At 41.4% G+C, this 17,022-nt stretch overlaps 1 protein-coding gene across 1 annotated transcript in view; it reads right to left on the reverse strand.

Moving 5' to 3' along the window:
* The window catches only part of ARHGAP24 (Rho GTPase activating protein 24), a 198,741-nt gene extending 191,749 nt beyond the window's left edge, over positions 1-6,992 (reverse strand). Inside the window, exon 1 of the mRNA XM_050327392.1 lies at positions 6,863-6,992. The gene's annotated coding sequence lies outside the window, so the exon portion shown is untranslated. The remainder of the gene's footprint in view (positions 1-6,862) is intronic.
* Positions 6,993-17,022: the final 10,030 nt, after the last annotated feature.

A 17,022-nucleotide genomic window follows, 5' to 3' on the forward strand; every position in this document is an offset into this window, starting at 1 on the left:
AAGGTACATCACTTATCTCCAAACTAAATGGCATTGCAAGTTTTCCATTTCTCCAGGCAGGCTCTTTAATATTTCTCTCTCGGTTTCCTTACTTCTTAGGAGAAATTTAAAAAAAAAAAAAAAAAGAAACGAAGCATCGGTTGAACAGCTGCACAAATATTGCAACTGCCAGAGAAAAGATGTCTTTCTAGCATCCAGGATCTCTGAGTTTGTGCTTTGCAAGACCACTTAGTAGTGGATAACCACAGTGACTATCCATGCATCTAACACGCAATTTTGATCTCAATCATGGATAAGAGATAAAAGCTCACCACGAGCCCACCACAGACACACAAACACACAGAGAAAACAACTATAAACTCAAACCCTTGAAAGAAGTATCTAGAGGCTCCACCATATAAAAGCTTATACAGCAAGTAGGCTGCTTGCTCTGACTTCTGAACAATCAAAATTCCACGGTAGGTAATTTATAATTCTAAGTAAATGTAGAGCACAGTTTTTTCCTTCATTGTTTTCTCATCTTTAACAACACTAAGACACTAAATTACTCAGCATGCTTTCCAAGACAACACTTTGAAATTAGCTATTATGTCATTAAATAAATAGATTTCCAGAAGTCTTTCTTCATCTCCTAGATACATGTCTGTGTTCACATCCTTGTCTTCGAACTGCAGCAATCTGTTACACTCCAACAGGAATGTAACAGCATTAAGAACAAGTTTTACTGTGTTCTGTGCTGCATATTGATAACTGCACAATTCTTATTTCCCAGTCCATGCCCAAGTAGGTAAGGCGAATATAATTAAAACTCTATTATAATAATAACCAACTAAAGTAGCCAGTTCTAAATACACATGGCCATGGTAGCAACATGATCTTGAGGCTACTGTACAATACATAGTTCACTTGGGATTTACTGAAACTCCTCCCCCCCCCCCAAAAAAAAGAAAGGATTTATCAATCAGTTTGGCTGTGGGGGGCAGTTGCCACATCCACCTGATCCACAGAGTAGGATTTGAAGAATGAGAAGCAAAGTAAATTGTCTGTAGCCTCTGCATCATTATTATTTCTCAAGCAACTCAAGAGGGGTCTTAAACATACTTTAAGTCACCCTTGACTGTAGTACTCTCCCATTTGCTAAACAGTCATTTAGCACACTGGGATTGTTGGAGCACAGTAGCACTTCAGCTTCTTCATTTTCCATCTCTACAGTGCCAGCTGTCAAGCTGGGTGGGGAGAGAAAGACTTCTTATTTTATTAAGCTCCAGCATGCTTCAGGGGGTCTCTGTTCCACTTGAACTCACGTGATCCACTCTTGTAACTCATTTTCTAAATACTCATCCTGTAAGATTGTGCCTACGCATTCCCACAGCACTACTTGGAAACAAAGTTGTGATCTTTGAAAATCAAAACCAGAAAGATTCATCACAATTTGCTTTGCAACACCTGCACTTATCCTTCTTTATATCCACACATTTCCAGCTGAAGAAGGTAAGCCTTCATGTATAGCAGTGGTCTGCCATGGGCCTTTCCATTAAGCTCCAAACAGAGTGCCAAAACTTTTTTTTCCCCCTTACATAAGTAACACTAAAACAAAAGAGGGTCAAAACTGAACAAATGGATGGTTTCCATAGGACAGAAAGAGCCCATCCAGCCCAATATCCCATCTTCTATGTGACTGAAGTAAAACCTCAGAGACTAACAGGATAACTAATACAAGCACACAGCAGTACTTTCAGCTAGTTATACCCTAAAACTGGGTTTTTCCTTTACTAACCTCTACACCTTCTGGCAAGCATCTTAATTACACCTTACTTGCATCTTCTGCTACCTCCTTTCACTTCTTTAGAGCCTTTTGTGATCACTCCTGGATAAACCCTGGGATTGCTCTACTGGAAAATAAGGGAAGAACTAATCTTTACTTACCCACTTCCTGCCACTGTTAATGCAGTTTTCTCAGCCATCTCATGTCCAGGTTGAAAAGTTCCTTCCTGCTGCACTGCTTCTTGCACAGAAGCTGTGCTGTCCTCGACCATTCTTGTCACCCTTTTTAAGACCTTTTCCAGATTAAGCTGCCAATTACTAGAACTTTCCTCCCCTGATATCACCGTTATCCTTCTTCAAATTTTTCTTCTCACAGCAGAGCATGTGTTGCCTGGGGGAGGTTAAAGAAACAGCTAGAAAGGTAGCTTACGGAAAATCCAGAATGCTGCTGCTGGAGCTGAGGTTGAGTCAACCAAGTAAGGACTAACTGGAAGGCTACTTTCTCTGACTACTGAAGGAGCACTTTTCAAAACATAGAAATAGCTCAAAATAAGGAAATAGTCAACCTATTTTGGTCCAGACCTAGTAAGCCAAGAAAAAGTATGTTTGGTTCTCCCAGTTAGTGATTTCTGGGGGGATCTTACTGCCTCCCAGATACAGAGAGATTGCTGAGTTTTAGCATTTTACTAAAACTTTGTGATTGTTCAATTTGATAGGCCAAGAATACCAGTCTGGTTAAAATATAAGAAATATAAGTTCTATTTTCCTTTTTTTTTTTTTTCAATTCCTGTTCTAAAAGCAAAAGTAGATGTGGGAAAAGGACAACAGGAACACACTAGCTGCTTCCTGGAAGTAACGTGTTTTTGGTAAAAAGCATAACTGCTATTACAAAAAATTGCACAGAACTAAATATAGGAAAATGAAAGGCACTTCATGACAATAAACTACATGCACATTACCAAGGAATTCAGCGTGTTGCTGAGGTTTCTCTCACTGAGCCATCGAGCATGAAAGCCCCTCCAGACTAACAAGTACAACAGCAAACAACAGAAGCTTGTTGAAGTTAAAAGCAATGAGCTTGTGTGTTCCTCCAAGACCTCTGGCTTGATGGAGCACAACATTTTCATTAGGAAAGCCCAATCAAACAAGAGGTGAGCCACGCAGACAAAATTAATTCAAACATTCAACAGGTAAGTCAAAGACCATGACTGTAAACAAAAAAAACTTTACACTGCAGGTGGTTTCTAGTCTCAAAGCAGCTGTCTTATTTTGCAGTGTAGCCAATGACTTGGAAGAAGAAATAATAATAAGAAAAAAGGTCATGACTGAAAAGCTGTGCAGGTGACAAATACCAAGGAAGCCATCACGTACAAAGGAAAGGCGACTGACTGTCTGTCTGTGTACCAGGCTGTGTCTTCTTGCTCAGCAGGTGCACAAGTTGGGAAGAACTGACAGTACCCAAGAGCATCCTCCTGAAGGAAAAACTTAAGTCCCTGTTCAACACAACAGCTCCATCTCTAGTGTCATCACAGGACTATTTAACAAGGAGAAAGACAGTATAAAGCTCATTGTGCCTCTGAATTTCACAGGACCTCACCCAAAACATTACCTCTAGAGCTGGTTTTCAAACTTCTAGAAGCATTTTGGAAAACTGAAAACCATTTAAAAAATATTGGAATAATTAAAGAATGGGAGAAGATAATGAAGAAATTTTATTTTGCATTTTTACAAAAAGAAGGGAAAGACAGTAACTCTAGTGGAAGCAGAAATTTGGATAAAGAAGGCTATTAAACATACAAAGAGCTAATAAGACCAAGAGCTAACAAAGCTGGTGGTCAAAACCTTGCAGTAAAGCTGACTGATGACAATTACATCAAATGAATACCTTGCAGAGTATTCAGAGTCTATCAAGTGACTTTCTGTTAGCAAAACAGGATATTCTTCAAAACTAAATTATCTAGCTTATAATGGAAGCTAATCAGGGACCCTTATGGTTCATTCTGAATGCATAATCAATTAAATACAAAATCCATATGCAGCTTCACTCCAGTCCTTACCATCCACACTTTGATCACAAAAAGGTAACCGGCAAAATGCTGAAGCACAAGGAAAAAAGAAATATACAAGAAGCTGTAGAACAAGAAGAAGTTTCTCAGTATGTAGCTCCTCACACCAACATCAGACACCTACACACTGGTTGCCATAGTTGGTTTGCAGGCACATCCTGAGGTTGCCTATTGGAAGCAAAGATGACAAAACCAGGAGGCTTGGGAGGCATCAGATGCTGGCTTGTCCTGGTGAGTTTGGGATACCATAGGGACCAAAGAGAGCTGCTTCCTAGCACCATCCAGCTGCTCCTGGGAGCTCATGCACAGTGCCCTGGCAAGGCAGCCTCTCCTGGTTCTCACAGTACCAATTCCACCAAAGGCTGTATGCCCTTCCCACTGCTATAAGGCTGGGATTTCAGCACCATTTGCCTATAGCTCTGCAACTGAAGAGCCTTTATCTGTCTCAGCACAGGGTTTGTTGATGTCTGCTATGCTTCTGAAGCACATCCACCTTTGAGTCATCTGGTGAGTGATTTCAATTAAAGAAGTGCAACCTAATAAAGACTTTCTAAATAAATGCAGGCAACAACGATAAACCAATTCTAACATGAAATCCTTGGTTTAGTATAATAATAGAAAGTGACACAGACTAAATCTTATCACTCACACTTTCTAGACTCTTACATGAAGGAAGAGAATCTAAGCTGGAAATTTGGCCTCTATTGACTTTTTAGTTTCTATCCCCCCAAGACTGGTAGTGGAGTAACAAGTTACATTAAAAGCTGTGCGTTTCCTTATCATCCAACACTATCAGCCACTCACTCACCTTACCTGGAGTCTTCAGCATTACAGAAAGTCAAATTCCACACAATAAACAAAGAAAACCTATACCACATATGCTCCTGCAATGTTTTTCTTGGTTCAGAATGCCAAGAGAAGACAACCTTTTCTTTATCTTCCTGGCTGGAAGCTAAAAAACACTCACCCTCCCCAAACATTTTACAAGACAAATGTCCCCCCCCCCCATATGACCAAGTGTCACACTCTGTTCTGGGCGGTTATTAAAAAAAAAGTCACATCAAGTATTCCCTTTACCCAATATAAATAAAGCCAATAAGTAATAGCTCCAAGAATAAAGCATACTTGCAAAGGCTATTAGCTCACAATAAACACAACAGAGCCCACAGAGAAGAAAGCTAAAGGTAGCAGATGCAAATCACTTCAGACTACTCACCGTGAATTTCAACTCCCCTTTTTTTTTACCACCTAGTGTGTTTTAAAAAAACTAGATATTTAATCAAGCAGCAAGAAATGCTCATATGCTATAGCTGCACATGGAGCTCACAGGGGTTTTTGATTCCGATTGCTTCTAACCTTACAAACTACTATTTGTGAGGCCATTCCCTTAAAGGGATCCTAATTTCTGTCTTTCTAAAGTCCATTTTCAGAAAAATGAACCTAGCTATAGGGCCATAAAAACGATCTCCATGCCTGCAAACACAGGAGAGGCACATGTCTCAAAAAAACAACCCACAGCCTCCTCTTCATTTGAGCCCAGAGCCACACTGCCTTACAGTGCAAAGAAGACATGCTTTCCATGCAGAATCATGTTTTTACTTGGATTTTCTACACGACTTTATAGTTTTACTTAATTACTGTGGGTTTTTTGGTTGGTTTCCTTTTTTCAGGGTGGACTAAACCTCGTTTCATTAAAGACTGAAAGTCAAGTAGAGAACAAGAGAAGAAAAAAACAGCTGAGAGACAGGACATCAGAAAAGAGACAGACTAATAACTTTAGATACCATGCACAAAGAAACGTAAGTTCTGTGCACATTTATTTTTAACATAAGCCACTGTATCACGTACTAGAAGATGCCTTTTGCAATAACAAAACCTGCCACAACATGAAAATTTCATGGGACCGGAAACAAGCACTTGACTCTCAATCCTTCCTTCTTCTACCTCTAGCTGTAATTCTGCATGCCTTCTGTGAGCACGAGATGGCACTTAAATCCTTTTTAGCTGGGTAAAAATGCTTTGCCCCTTGTATTGATAAGTCCCAGTCCCTTAACTCTTACCTCATGCAGAATCCTTTTCCCCTGGACATACAGAAGTTACTGTCACCTTCTAGGCACAGAACTACTGCAGCACAGAAAACCTAACACCACTTTAATACCTGCTGATCTAATAAGAGTTATGATCATCCTTTCCCAGCAACCATGCCACTTAACACAGAATTCAGATTAATGTTAGATAAATTGCGTTATGATATCACTGTGTCACATACTAAATTGTTTTCTTATTTCTACCTAAAAGGTATTGATCTAAAAAAAACCTTGCTGCTTATTTTCAGTCATCTGTTTTAAAAACGTTTCTAACATCATCAAACATGAATTATTTAATACTCTCCACCCTGCTGAAATAAGAAAACTCCCAAACCACAAACATACACGCACATTACTGCTAAGAAAGACACAAATATTACATACAATTTCCTTCCCAATGAAGGAAAACGAGAAGACAATTATTCCCTCATCTTAAAAAGAAATCCACTCCGTGGCTCTAAAAATCCATGGAAGATTCCCTAACTCTTTTGTGATTACAGACTCCTTGTTGCAAAGTCTGTCCCAGTAAGGACCTTACCTCTCAAAGCCTGCTACAGATACTTGTGCAGAAGGAGAAAGATTTTAAGACAATCATCGCAGTCCCAAGACACCCATTAACACGGGGGATTGCAGAAAGCACCAGCGTCTTAGACTTAAAAATACTTAAGTCAACAAGTAGTCAGATCACACATACTCTGCTTGCACCCCTGAAACCAACAGAAAGGGATCCTGTTACGAAGCACTGGGCAGGCATTGCCAAGAAATAACAGCACATAACATTTAAAGATGCCTACACACACACAGACCCGGCAGACAAGAACAGCTGTCTCGCACGCACACACACACCCAGCTGCTGCCACCGCTTTCCGGTCTGCAGCAGTCATTCGTCCTGCAAAGAGCACACGGTTCTGCCACCCGGACAAAAGCGGCATCGGCGGTCCTTACCCCGGTGCTCGCTGCGGCGCTGCCCCGGCCCGGGGCTCCTACCGCCCGCCCGCAAGGCCGGCGGGCTCGCCCATACACGCGGCAGCTCCTCGAGGAGCGCCGGGCGACAGCGACAGCTTATTTCAGCTCGGTTGCGCTCACAAGTTTCTTTTCCTCCCGCCTCCGTCAGCCGCTCAGGCGACCTCTGCGCGGGCGGGGCTGCCACCATCACACGGGAGCCCCGCGGCGCCCGCCGGGGGCAGCCCACGGCGGCGCCCGGAGCGGCACAGCGTGTGTTTGTGCAGTGTGTAACGTGTAATATGTGTGTGCGCCTCTGAGATGAGCGATACGCAACGTGTGTGCCGTGCTGTGAGTGCGCGGGGCGAGGGGCTGGAGCGGCCTCCTCCCAAGGGCCAGCCCTCGGGTTTCGGGTTTCACCGGCAGCTGGGCAGCACTAGGGCGCGCCGCCGGCCCCGCTGCACAAGGAATGCGGCCGCCTTCCCAGACGGCGCTGGAGATCCCAGCGGCGCGGATGGAGCGAGTCGCCCGCAGCCAGCCCGGGGGCTCCCTGCCTCCCCCCTCCCCCCTCGAGGGGACACCAAACACCCCGAGATCCTACGCCCCCTTCCCCTTGTTTTTATTTTTGTGATGCATCTTTAGTCAGCTCGGCACACTCTGAGAGTGTTCCCGACTCGTCCACTTCCAAAAGCCCTGCGTCTCTACAACTTAGCTGGAGGCTCTCTTTTAAGAAGGACTCAGGATTTTACTCATCCATGGGCCTATACAAGAAGGGTCCAAGGGCCCAGCTCAGGCGCACAGCAGAAAGGGAATTGTGATGGAAGCTCCAGTTGTAATTGGGTTTCGGGAGGTGCTGTCCGCTCCCTGAATGTCATGACTGCTCCCGGGTGACTCAGGCAACATGAGGCTGCACTTTTCTCCATATTCAGAGAGGGCAATGAATGATGTGTAACCTCCATCCTCCCTCCCACTGCCTCAGTCCAGTGCACCAGAATCCACAGTATTGGTTTCAGATGGAAACACAACCTCTCTCGGAAAATCCTAGTTGCTATGCTGCTGGTCTTTTCTTTCACATCCCCATCATGAGACAAAAAGCAGCTTCTAGTACTGCATCATAATGAGATCATAAGAAAAAAATTAGTCATAGTTGAACATGGCACAACATTGCACTTTCAAGCCCAAGTAGAGTTTTGGGTACTGCATACGCTAACAAAACTTTGCATGTTTTCAGCTACGCATACTAGGCACATGGTATTCCTTTAATGACTGGAGCTGGAAGATCTACAGAAGCTGAAAAAACGTTTTGCATGACCCAGAATCTCAGCATCTGGTGAGTGCAGCTTGGACAGACCTAGACACTCCCACCAACTTCCCTCCCATGACCCATTTCTTACAATTCTGTGTTATCTGGTTCCAGCTCCACCCAGTATGAAAGCACTAAAAAAATCCCAATTACTACAAGAATTAACTACAGCCTTTTGAAAGCAATCAGTTTTCTGATCTATTCATCAGATTTATGTGGTTTTTCAATAAATGAGGTCTGAAAAACACTTATTGTAGCAGATGACATATCTTGCAGCAGTATAATGGGATACCACTGCTCGGGAGAAGCTTCTACTTTTAACAGAAACAAAATCATTCAGCTACCTGGTTATCCATACTGAATCCCATTTTTGAACACTGCCTCTCACTAGTGCTGTAAGAAGGGTTGGGACCTGCAGCAGTCAGCCTAGATATCAGTGCATGAATGAAGGGGAATACCCAAGACGTTTCCCTGAGCTTCCCAGTTTCTTGTGAGATAGCCAGCCAGAAAAGGGAAATAAGCAAGTCACTCAGCATGAAGGCTGGTCCCTGCTCCAATCCCTGGAAAAGAAATCCACAGAGGTAAAACAAGGAGGAGGCAAAGTCATTCCTGTGATTCCCCTACCAAATGCAGAGATTTGGCCAACAGAGGTTCTCAGCATCAGGGACAGCTTGCTGCACCCCACCAAAATGCAATATCTTCCAACAACCATACCAGTTTGAAGAAGCCCCTGAGTCTTGCTGATTCTATGCCAGTGTGATTTTAAAAAAAAAAAAAAAAAAAAAAAAAGAGTAAACAGGATATATAATACATGCCTGGTCAGGAAGAGAAAGTAAACATGCACAAACTTTAGATGGTGAGGAGAAGGACAGAATTAAACATACACACAGCAGGATACCTATGCTGGCCTTCGGTTTGCTTGGCTGCCAAATGCAGGCTCACAGGGAGAACAGCCAGAATGACATACTAGAAAAAACATTTTTTAATGGGCTGGAAAGCCTTCCACCATCAGGGACTTTGCATGCTCTGATGAGGTGCCTGTACATATAGGAGCCTTACTTTATGCATCACAGTAATCGACATGATATAAAACCTTAACTCAGGCACTTCTAACTTTTGTCTCTGCAGTTCCGTGCCTTTATTTGAACAACAGCCATATTAAGACACAAGACCTCTAGTTTAAATTATAGGAAATTACTCTTCTGTTACTGTATTATTCTATTAAGGGAGAAGTAACCCCAGGGAAATTTCCAGCTACTGTAGAGAAAGGAGAGTGGCACAATGCACTTCCTAAGCACAGAGACACACAGGAAACAAGCTGCAGGGCAGGCTGGAACTGCTGGCTGCAGCAGTGGGTACACACAGACCCCCTGATCCTGTGCCAGACTTGTTTGTGCACCACAGACAACTCACAGCCTTGTGCCCACAACCCAGGTGCTTTCAAAAGCCGAGCTGCAAAGCCACTGATGGCCTTGAACAACTGCACGTGTGAAGTCTGGCTATCAATACATGATTACAACTATAAAAATGAGGAGAGCCTTTGTAGTCAGATTTCCTTCCTTACTTTGCTTATGGGTGGCCACTTGCTCCTGTTCATTCTCCCTGCAGTGGTTATGGTTTGTTAGGTGATACCCTTGTAAAGTTGAGATTTAGACCATAAAAGAAATTCACATTTGCAGTTGTATGGGTTCCTTTGTAAGACACATTAAAGTCCTTCAGCCTGACTTGTCTTTTGTACATGTACTTCAATATCCAGTCATTCACTAGCTACATTAGGGAAAAAGCCAGTGGGAACAGGTCTATAATTGGAAACAGTTGTCCAACTCTATGCAATACACAATTAAAGCTAAGAAAAGCCTGGGTCGGTGCTAGTAGGTACCCAGCTCGTTTTCTATGTTAAAACTGCTTCTGTCTAACTCCTTGGATACCAAACCTGAGAAGACAGAGACACGTCAAAGACTTGACCTTTGCAGAGCAGGGAACTAAGATTTTGGATCTTTCCTTCTAGAAGAACACCACCTTTTTTTTCAGAACATAGTTACTGACACAAACTAGAAACACTTTACCAAACAATCAAACAGGAAGGATGAAATATTTGCATTTGCACCAGACAGTTTGAGCCTGCTCAAGCATGGAATACCCTTGGCCAAGTTCCAAAGGTAATTCCCCTCTGTGGGCAAACATGCTCCCTGGGCAGGAGTGATTGCAGAGTACCTTAAGTAAAGTTCCCCCTTCCTTGCTCATCTTAACAGATAAAGAAATGGATCTGTAACTAATACCACCACTGAACTACTTACAGTCCGCTGCTAAGCTTCTTGCCCTTAAAGCCTTTTACACCAGTGGAAACAGCAAAATGACTTTGTTGCTCTGTGCTGAGCCTCTCCTTGTCACCTGGTCCCTGCAGGAGGCACAACAGGTTATTTGTTTTAAATCTACCACTAATGTTAATTGTGTGACAATAACACCTGAAGATACATGCTGGACTGTTCTGACCTGCAGGAACACAAACAGCAAAAAAAACCCAAATTGCACTAAGTCAGTTATTTTACAGGCTTTTTCTGATCTCACAAGGATGGGCTTGCACAGCTTGTAGACACCACACCTAGAAGACTCACTCTTCCTCCACATGTTGATATATGAATGTATATACACACAGTGTTTGGAACACAGCTTCTCTGCAGGCATCTGTGCAGAAAAATCTCATCTCTTGAGAAAAGTGGGCAAATGCTTATAAGAAAACAGGAAAAAGTACCACTTTTTTCAATGTAACCAAACCCAGAAGGCATCTGCTGCCCCCGTAGTTTCTATCATCTAATACCAACAGAGAAGATAGTACTGAATTCACTATATATTTCAGGAAATATCTTCCTAATCTATTCTCATTGATTGTGTTGTTCAGTAGAACGAACTGGTCAGTCATATCTTGTTTTCAGGTTCATGGAAATCAATTCACTTTATCATTTACTCATTCACAGGTGAAATCTGTCATATTTCTCCAGTGCCTGGAATATTTTGAAAGATGAAATATTTTTTACTGGTTTGGCTTTTACTGGATATTTTTGAGTACTTGCGAGCCACTATTTCCTTCATTTATCCAATATTACAGTTGTCAGTAAGGAAAGAATTGGAATTTCATATAGCAAGTTTCAGCAAAATTAAAAGTCCCAAGGTAGAAAAGACAACCACAGCTCACTGAATAAATATACTTCTGTATCATTAGTCCTCAGCAAGAAAAGGACAAGCCACACTCAAAAACAATTAACAACACCTTTTAAAGTAGCTTAAATCTCTACTATTTTCATAGGGACAGATTCTGCAAGATGTTTCACAAATAAGTCAAGCTGTTTACACTAATAACCATAAAGCAAAGACATGGAAGTGCTCAGAGAGAGGGCTAAAAGCTGAAACATCTGAAAATGGTTTAAAAAGTGGAAGATCTTCCTTACACGTGGAGGAAATCTCTACTCATAGTCATCAAGAATGTTTGAATACTTTGTGCATCTTCAAATGTATCAAAATCTAGATGTCCCATGGGCATCCGGTAATTTTCACACCCACTTCCCCCAATTGCAGCAAAATATTCCTTACCAGTTTGTAGATTTTTCTCCTTTACCTGCCTTACAACTTTCTCCATCCTTGTGCTTGGCAACTGAACCTCAAAACCAACAACACTTGAACTCAATATCATAATTCCTGACTACATGTTCTGTTTGCCAGTCTAGACAACGGGGACTAATGTAGGACTATTAAGATGTGTGTATAATACATCAAATCACATCACTTCCCTCTTCCTTTCTGTGCAAGTGCTCAGAATAACCCCATGTTTAGGATGGATGTCAGTATACAGCAGAGAATTTCTCCTCCTCTTTATGAGCCCAAAAAATTTTATCTGGTCTACTTCCTCCAAGTCCAGACTGTTGATTTTAGAGTTGTACTAAAAACATTACGAAAAGCAATACAGGTTGTTCTGGACACACAGAAGGAAACTGATTCCAACTGTGTTCTGACTGAGGAAAAGACAGCCACCCATGCAATCTATGCTTCAAATTCTATTAATTTCTTAGAAGTTAAAAAGTACTAGAAGACAGAATAGAGCTTTAATAGATATAGTGATGATTTCCGGTGTAGTATTTAAATGCAGAAATGGACAATCAACATCAGGTACATCAACACAAGACTTTAAAACTAATGTTTTTGTTTAAGCACTCACTGATTACAGGACTTAACTCTTTTACAAGGCTGTTGCCAGGATCTCAGATCAGATCTGATTTTATGCCACTTGGCTTTGATTTCCTAAACATCTTCTAATTTTGCTCCAAGATTACTTTGGAATTAGCCCTTACTAAGATAAACATGCTATTCTTTCCCAGTCATAAAGCAGAGTTCATTTGGACTCACAGGACAGGCGGAAGATAACTGACCTTGTGTCTTTGGTCAGAAGCACAGGACGCAAGGCACGTGTATATCCCTACAAGGGATGGCAGGAGGTAGGAAGAAATAAAAATAAAAATCCCCTTCCTAATGTAGTCATTCTAACAGTCAATCTTGATTTACTATTATAAGTCAAAGCTCAAGTCAGTAGATTCTAGATCCTGTTTGCACAGGAGAGTTTAGAACAGAATGTTTTATTTATGTTCCTTTCTATACAGGGAATATAACCTTCAAATACACAGATAGCATGGATTTTCTTCCCAATTTGACAATAGAGATTTTACAGAGTCCTTGGTGCCATGCAAAAATAATGTTGGGTGGGTTTTTTGGTTTTGTTTGTTTGTTTGTTTTTTAAACAAATTTAAAAAAAAAAACACACACAAAAAAAGTGGAATCCTCCTAGAAGCTGAAATTCACACAGAAATGAAAACTGTTTAGTCTGTCCCCCCTGGAAACAGCAACATTGCAAAACAAGATTTCTTCCCGTTAGAAACTAACATCTACACTTATGTTCTTCAGTGTGTTACATAAAACTCCTCAATTGTCTATTTAGCAGCTGCAGCAGTCTAGTTGAAATGAGTAAATCCAAAAATACTGCATGTCAGGGTTTATTCTTGGTGATACACTTATAATGTATATACACAAGAACACAAGCAGAACTTAATATTATAGTTATGTTCCTGCTAACTGGTGTTTAAATGCATAGTCTCACCTACTCAGAGATGCAGACTCTGAGCAATTCCACTTTCATAAGCAATGTATCAGTAGTTGCAGTAGAAAAGTAGTAGGAAAAAAGCAGTAGAAAGTAAGCAGCAGGGAAAAAAAAAAAGCTGTAAGAGCTCAGAGGAGTTCACCACTGGCCAAGCAGTCTTCTCGAGTAACTAGGAAGGGAATGTTACTCATCAACAGTAAACAGGAGCTCAAGTTTACATTGCTTCTCAATAGGTTGGATGGAAAAACAGAAACATCCACCCCATAAAGCAGCAGTAAATTTTTAAGGGAAAACCAGCACCCCACAGTGAATCTGACTGCAAGAATAACTGCATCAGATGTGATGAATTTAACACAGTTAAGCCAACAAGTAAAGAATTCAGAAACCCCTCAACATTGAGATGATATGCCACTGTGTCTGTATTTTACAATTCCTGTGATTTCTAATGAGATGTCTGCACACCCTGTCCAGAGGGCACTCGTTCACCTAACTGTCAAGGCTGATTTCTGAGTAGAAATATGAAAGGACCACAAAGAGCATCCTCCTCAGGCAAGCATGTACTCCTTCCTATGCTTTCGTGTAACAAAAAGCTTTTACAGCAAGTAAGAGGGCAGGTACAGTTATTGCAGAAGGCACAATTTGTGTGCATTTGAAAATGCCCAAGTCCAAATCTATCACACCAACTACTTCTGCTGACATCTGCAGCAAAGTATCACCTTCTGAGTCAGTCACTGCTGTTACATCAGTAAAGAACAAGCATTGAGGAAGGTAGGAAGTCAGTTTCTCAAACAACCTTCATTAGGAAATAAATGTCTGTATTTTTTAGTTGAAAAACTAACACAACCTTTGTGCTGTAGTTTGCCCTGGTGGCACATGAAAAGGAAGAATCTAAAAATACCCAATGGTTAACATGAACACAGATTCCCTGAAGCCAGTCCCAATCTGCTGGACTGCAGCTCTGAAGAGTGACCAGCCCCATTGTATGAGCTACATTATTTAAGATGCAAAGGGCAACAGAGGTAAGAGGAACATGATCAGATCACAACAAAAAAAAAGAGACCAAAACCTCAAGACAACTGTTACAAAATTTGCCCACAAAACACTCACCTACACAAGACAGCAGGCTTAGTCATCAAGGACAAATCAGAAATTTTGGTCCTGAAGACTTGGATAAGGCAGTAAAAAACTCACACATAGTGGTTTTTGGTCAGCTTTCATTAGTGAGCAAGAGTGATGGAAACAAATTACTCTTCTATATTACTGAAGGATTATTTTGAAGAATGCATCAAAAAGGACCACTAAAACATCTTGAATTCATCCAGTAAAGTTACTGTGTCAAGACTGCTGCTGTCAGGACTTGCACAATGCCTTATAAATGAAGCATACCATTTCCCAGATTGTGCAGATCTCACCTTTTCACAGATGTTCTTTTAGGTGCAAGCATCCTTCTGAGTGTTGTTACATCATCATGACAGCAATTATCACCGGTTAGATGTCTTGAATATATGATACTTGCACAAAATCCGGACCTCCTGTCACTAACACATTGTATGCCAGGGGAACCTCAGTAATTTTCAGAGAGCTTTGGCAAAGCCACAGGTTATTTGCTTGAGGGCATTGCCTGCAACATATATGTTCTGTAATACTTTAAGTGTGATCCTGGAATATCCATCACTACTTCCTTCAAGGACAGATGCAAGTAGACTACATTAGGGGCTGATAATATCCAGCATCTTACTATTTCAACAAATGTTTCCAGATAAATTTTCTACTCCTCTGAATAGTTTACCTTGTCAGTATGCCATTGACTAATATATCATGATGTGTTAATACTACTGATCTACACTGATTGCACACTGATCTACAGTAGACAATATTTGTTTACTTCCTCAAAATACTTCTAGGAGGCTCACCAGCATTTTGTTAATGTTATGACTGCATTCTTATTACCCTAGCACTGAAAATGCATTTATTAAGACTGCTGTTGCTTTCTTTAATTTGGAGGGGTTTTTTGGTTTTGTGGTTTTTTTGTGGTTAGTTTTGGTTTGATTTTTTATTGGTGATACCAGTAAATGCCTGGACTTCATTCAACCATGTCTTAAGGTTCATCTCTACAGTTAGTCTGTTTAGACACCCAGGTCAAAAATGGTTAAGAACAGTTCAGTGCTTCACCAACATATGGGTCGCTTGGACTTGGTTTTCTACTGCTTCCCTTCCACCGTGGTCCTGACTAGATGGAACTGAAATAAGAATTGAAGCGGTTAAAGTTCAGATGCCCTTTGCTGGTGGACTGTTTGCTTTCTGTCAAGTCTCACTACTAGTTTGTGATGCACTTCAGCTTTAATGCATGATATTTCTCAGCACTGTAAATCTGGTCTTACTGTATCCACTATATGGTGCAAATTTAAGCCAGCAGAGTAAAGCCAAAAGATGAGATGTAGTCCCACTCATGTTTGTCGATTGCTAATCCTGATTAGTTTCATCACAGTTTCCTTGTAATCTTGGTTACACCTTGAGTATTGGCAAGCTGAGCACTCAAAGCTGCAGCAGCGTTTGCCATTCTTCATCACACATTTCACAGGAACGGCAGGTAGGGAAAACCTGAGCACTTCAGTACAGCAGTGGCACGGTAAAGCTTTCCTAAGGGCTCATTGTAATGCTCTGCCCAACACAGAGAGAAAACCCACTTGTGTTGGGACACTACAATGGCAGACAAATAATGTGATATCCACCACTTCTCAAAATCATTACCAAAGCATCTTTCTACCAAACTTGCTCCAGCTATGTTTGCCCTGCTGCATTTCTCCCCTTTTTTTCTCTAAAGAACAGTATTCAGAAAGGCATCAAGAACAGCTAGTGAAAACACATGGAATTAAAGAAGATAGATTGCATGCGGTCCTCAATGTCACTCTGCAGTAAGTCAGCTATGAGCTCTTAAAGCTTGACCAGAGATTTTGAGGACAAGGATGAACTATTTGCTGTACTGTAGCACAGAGCTGAGAGCCAGAACAAACACAGCTACAGCTCTCTGATTCGTCTGGAGAGCCAGATGAGTTTTTAAGCCCTAACTGACTGTTGCTTAACATTTACTCTGCTCCACTATTGGCTTTTGGAGCTTTCAGGATCTCCCAGTTAAGGGCTTCGAATTCCAATAGGGGATTCAAGTGACAAATAGTTCTAGCAACAGATTGATCATTAATGGAAAACACAGTAGTCCAAGTAGTTTCTCCTCCATTCTTTTGGATGCATCCTGAGGCAGGACTGACACATAAACCTCCATCTCAAATGGTGGCATTTACTTCAAAATGCTAGAGAGCTCTTGAGCCATTAACTTTAATAGCAAAAATACGGCTTATATCTCTAGACTCAAAAAGCCCCATTTGCCACTCAGCATACTTCTTTTGGATCAAAGGGATAGGGACCTCTTTTTGCTATCCCAAACATGAAAGCCATTCTAGCAACTGTTCATTCTTCTCCCACATACAAGCTGTTTTCAAGGCCATTCAGTTGACTCAGAGTACTTCTGAGATGTATGCCTTCCAGGTACTTAATAAAAATCTTTCAACAGAAAAAAAAAAACTCAACTAGCTCTTGGGTTCCTCTTGCAATGTCACTGTCATCTGGTTTTCCCCCTAGAGCTCTCTATGGATACTCCCCTCTTCATCAAGCCCCTTTACTAAAGAATAAACCTGCCAACAAGAAATGGATTTTTACATT

This window comes from Myiozetetes cayanensis, unplaced genomic scaffold (assembly GCF_022539395.1).
Source record: "Myiozetetes cayanensis isolate MyiCay16 unplaced genomic scaffold, myiCay2020 scf33, whole genome shotgun sequence".
NCBI classification, from domain to species: Eukaryota; Metazoa; Chordata; class Aves; order Passeriformes; family Tyrannidae; genus Myiozetetes; species Myiozetetes cayanensis.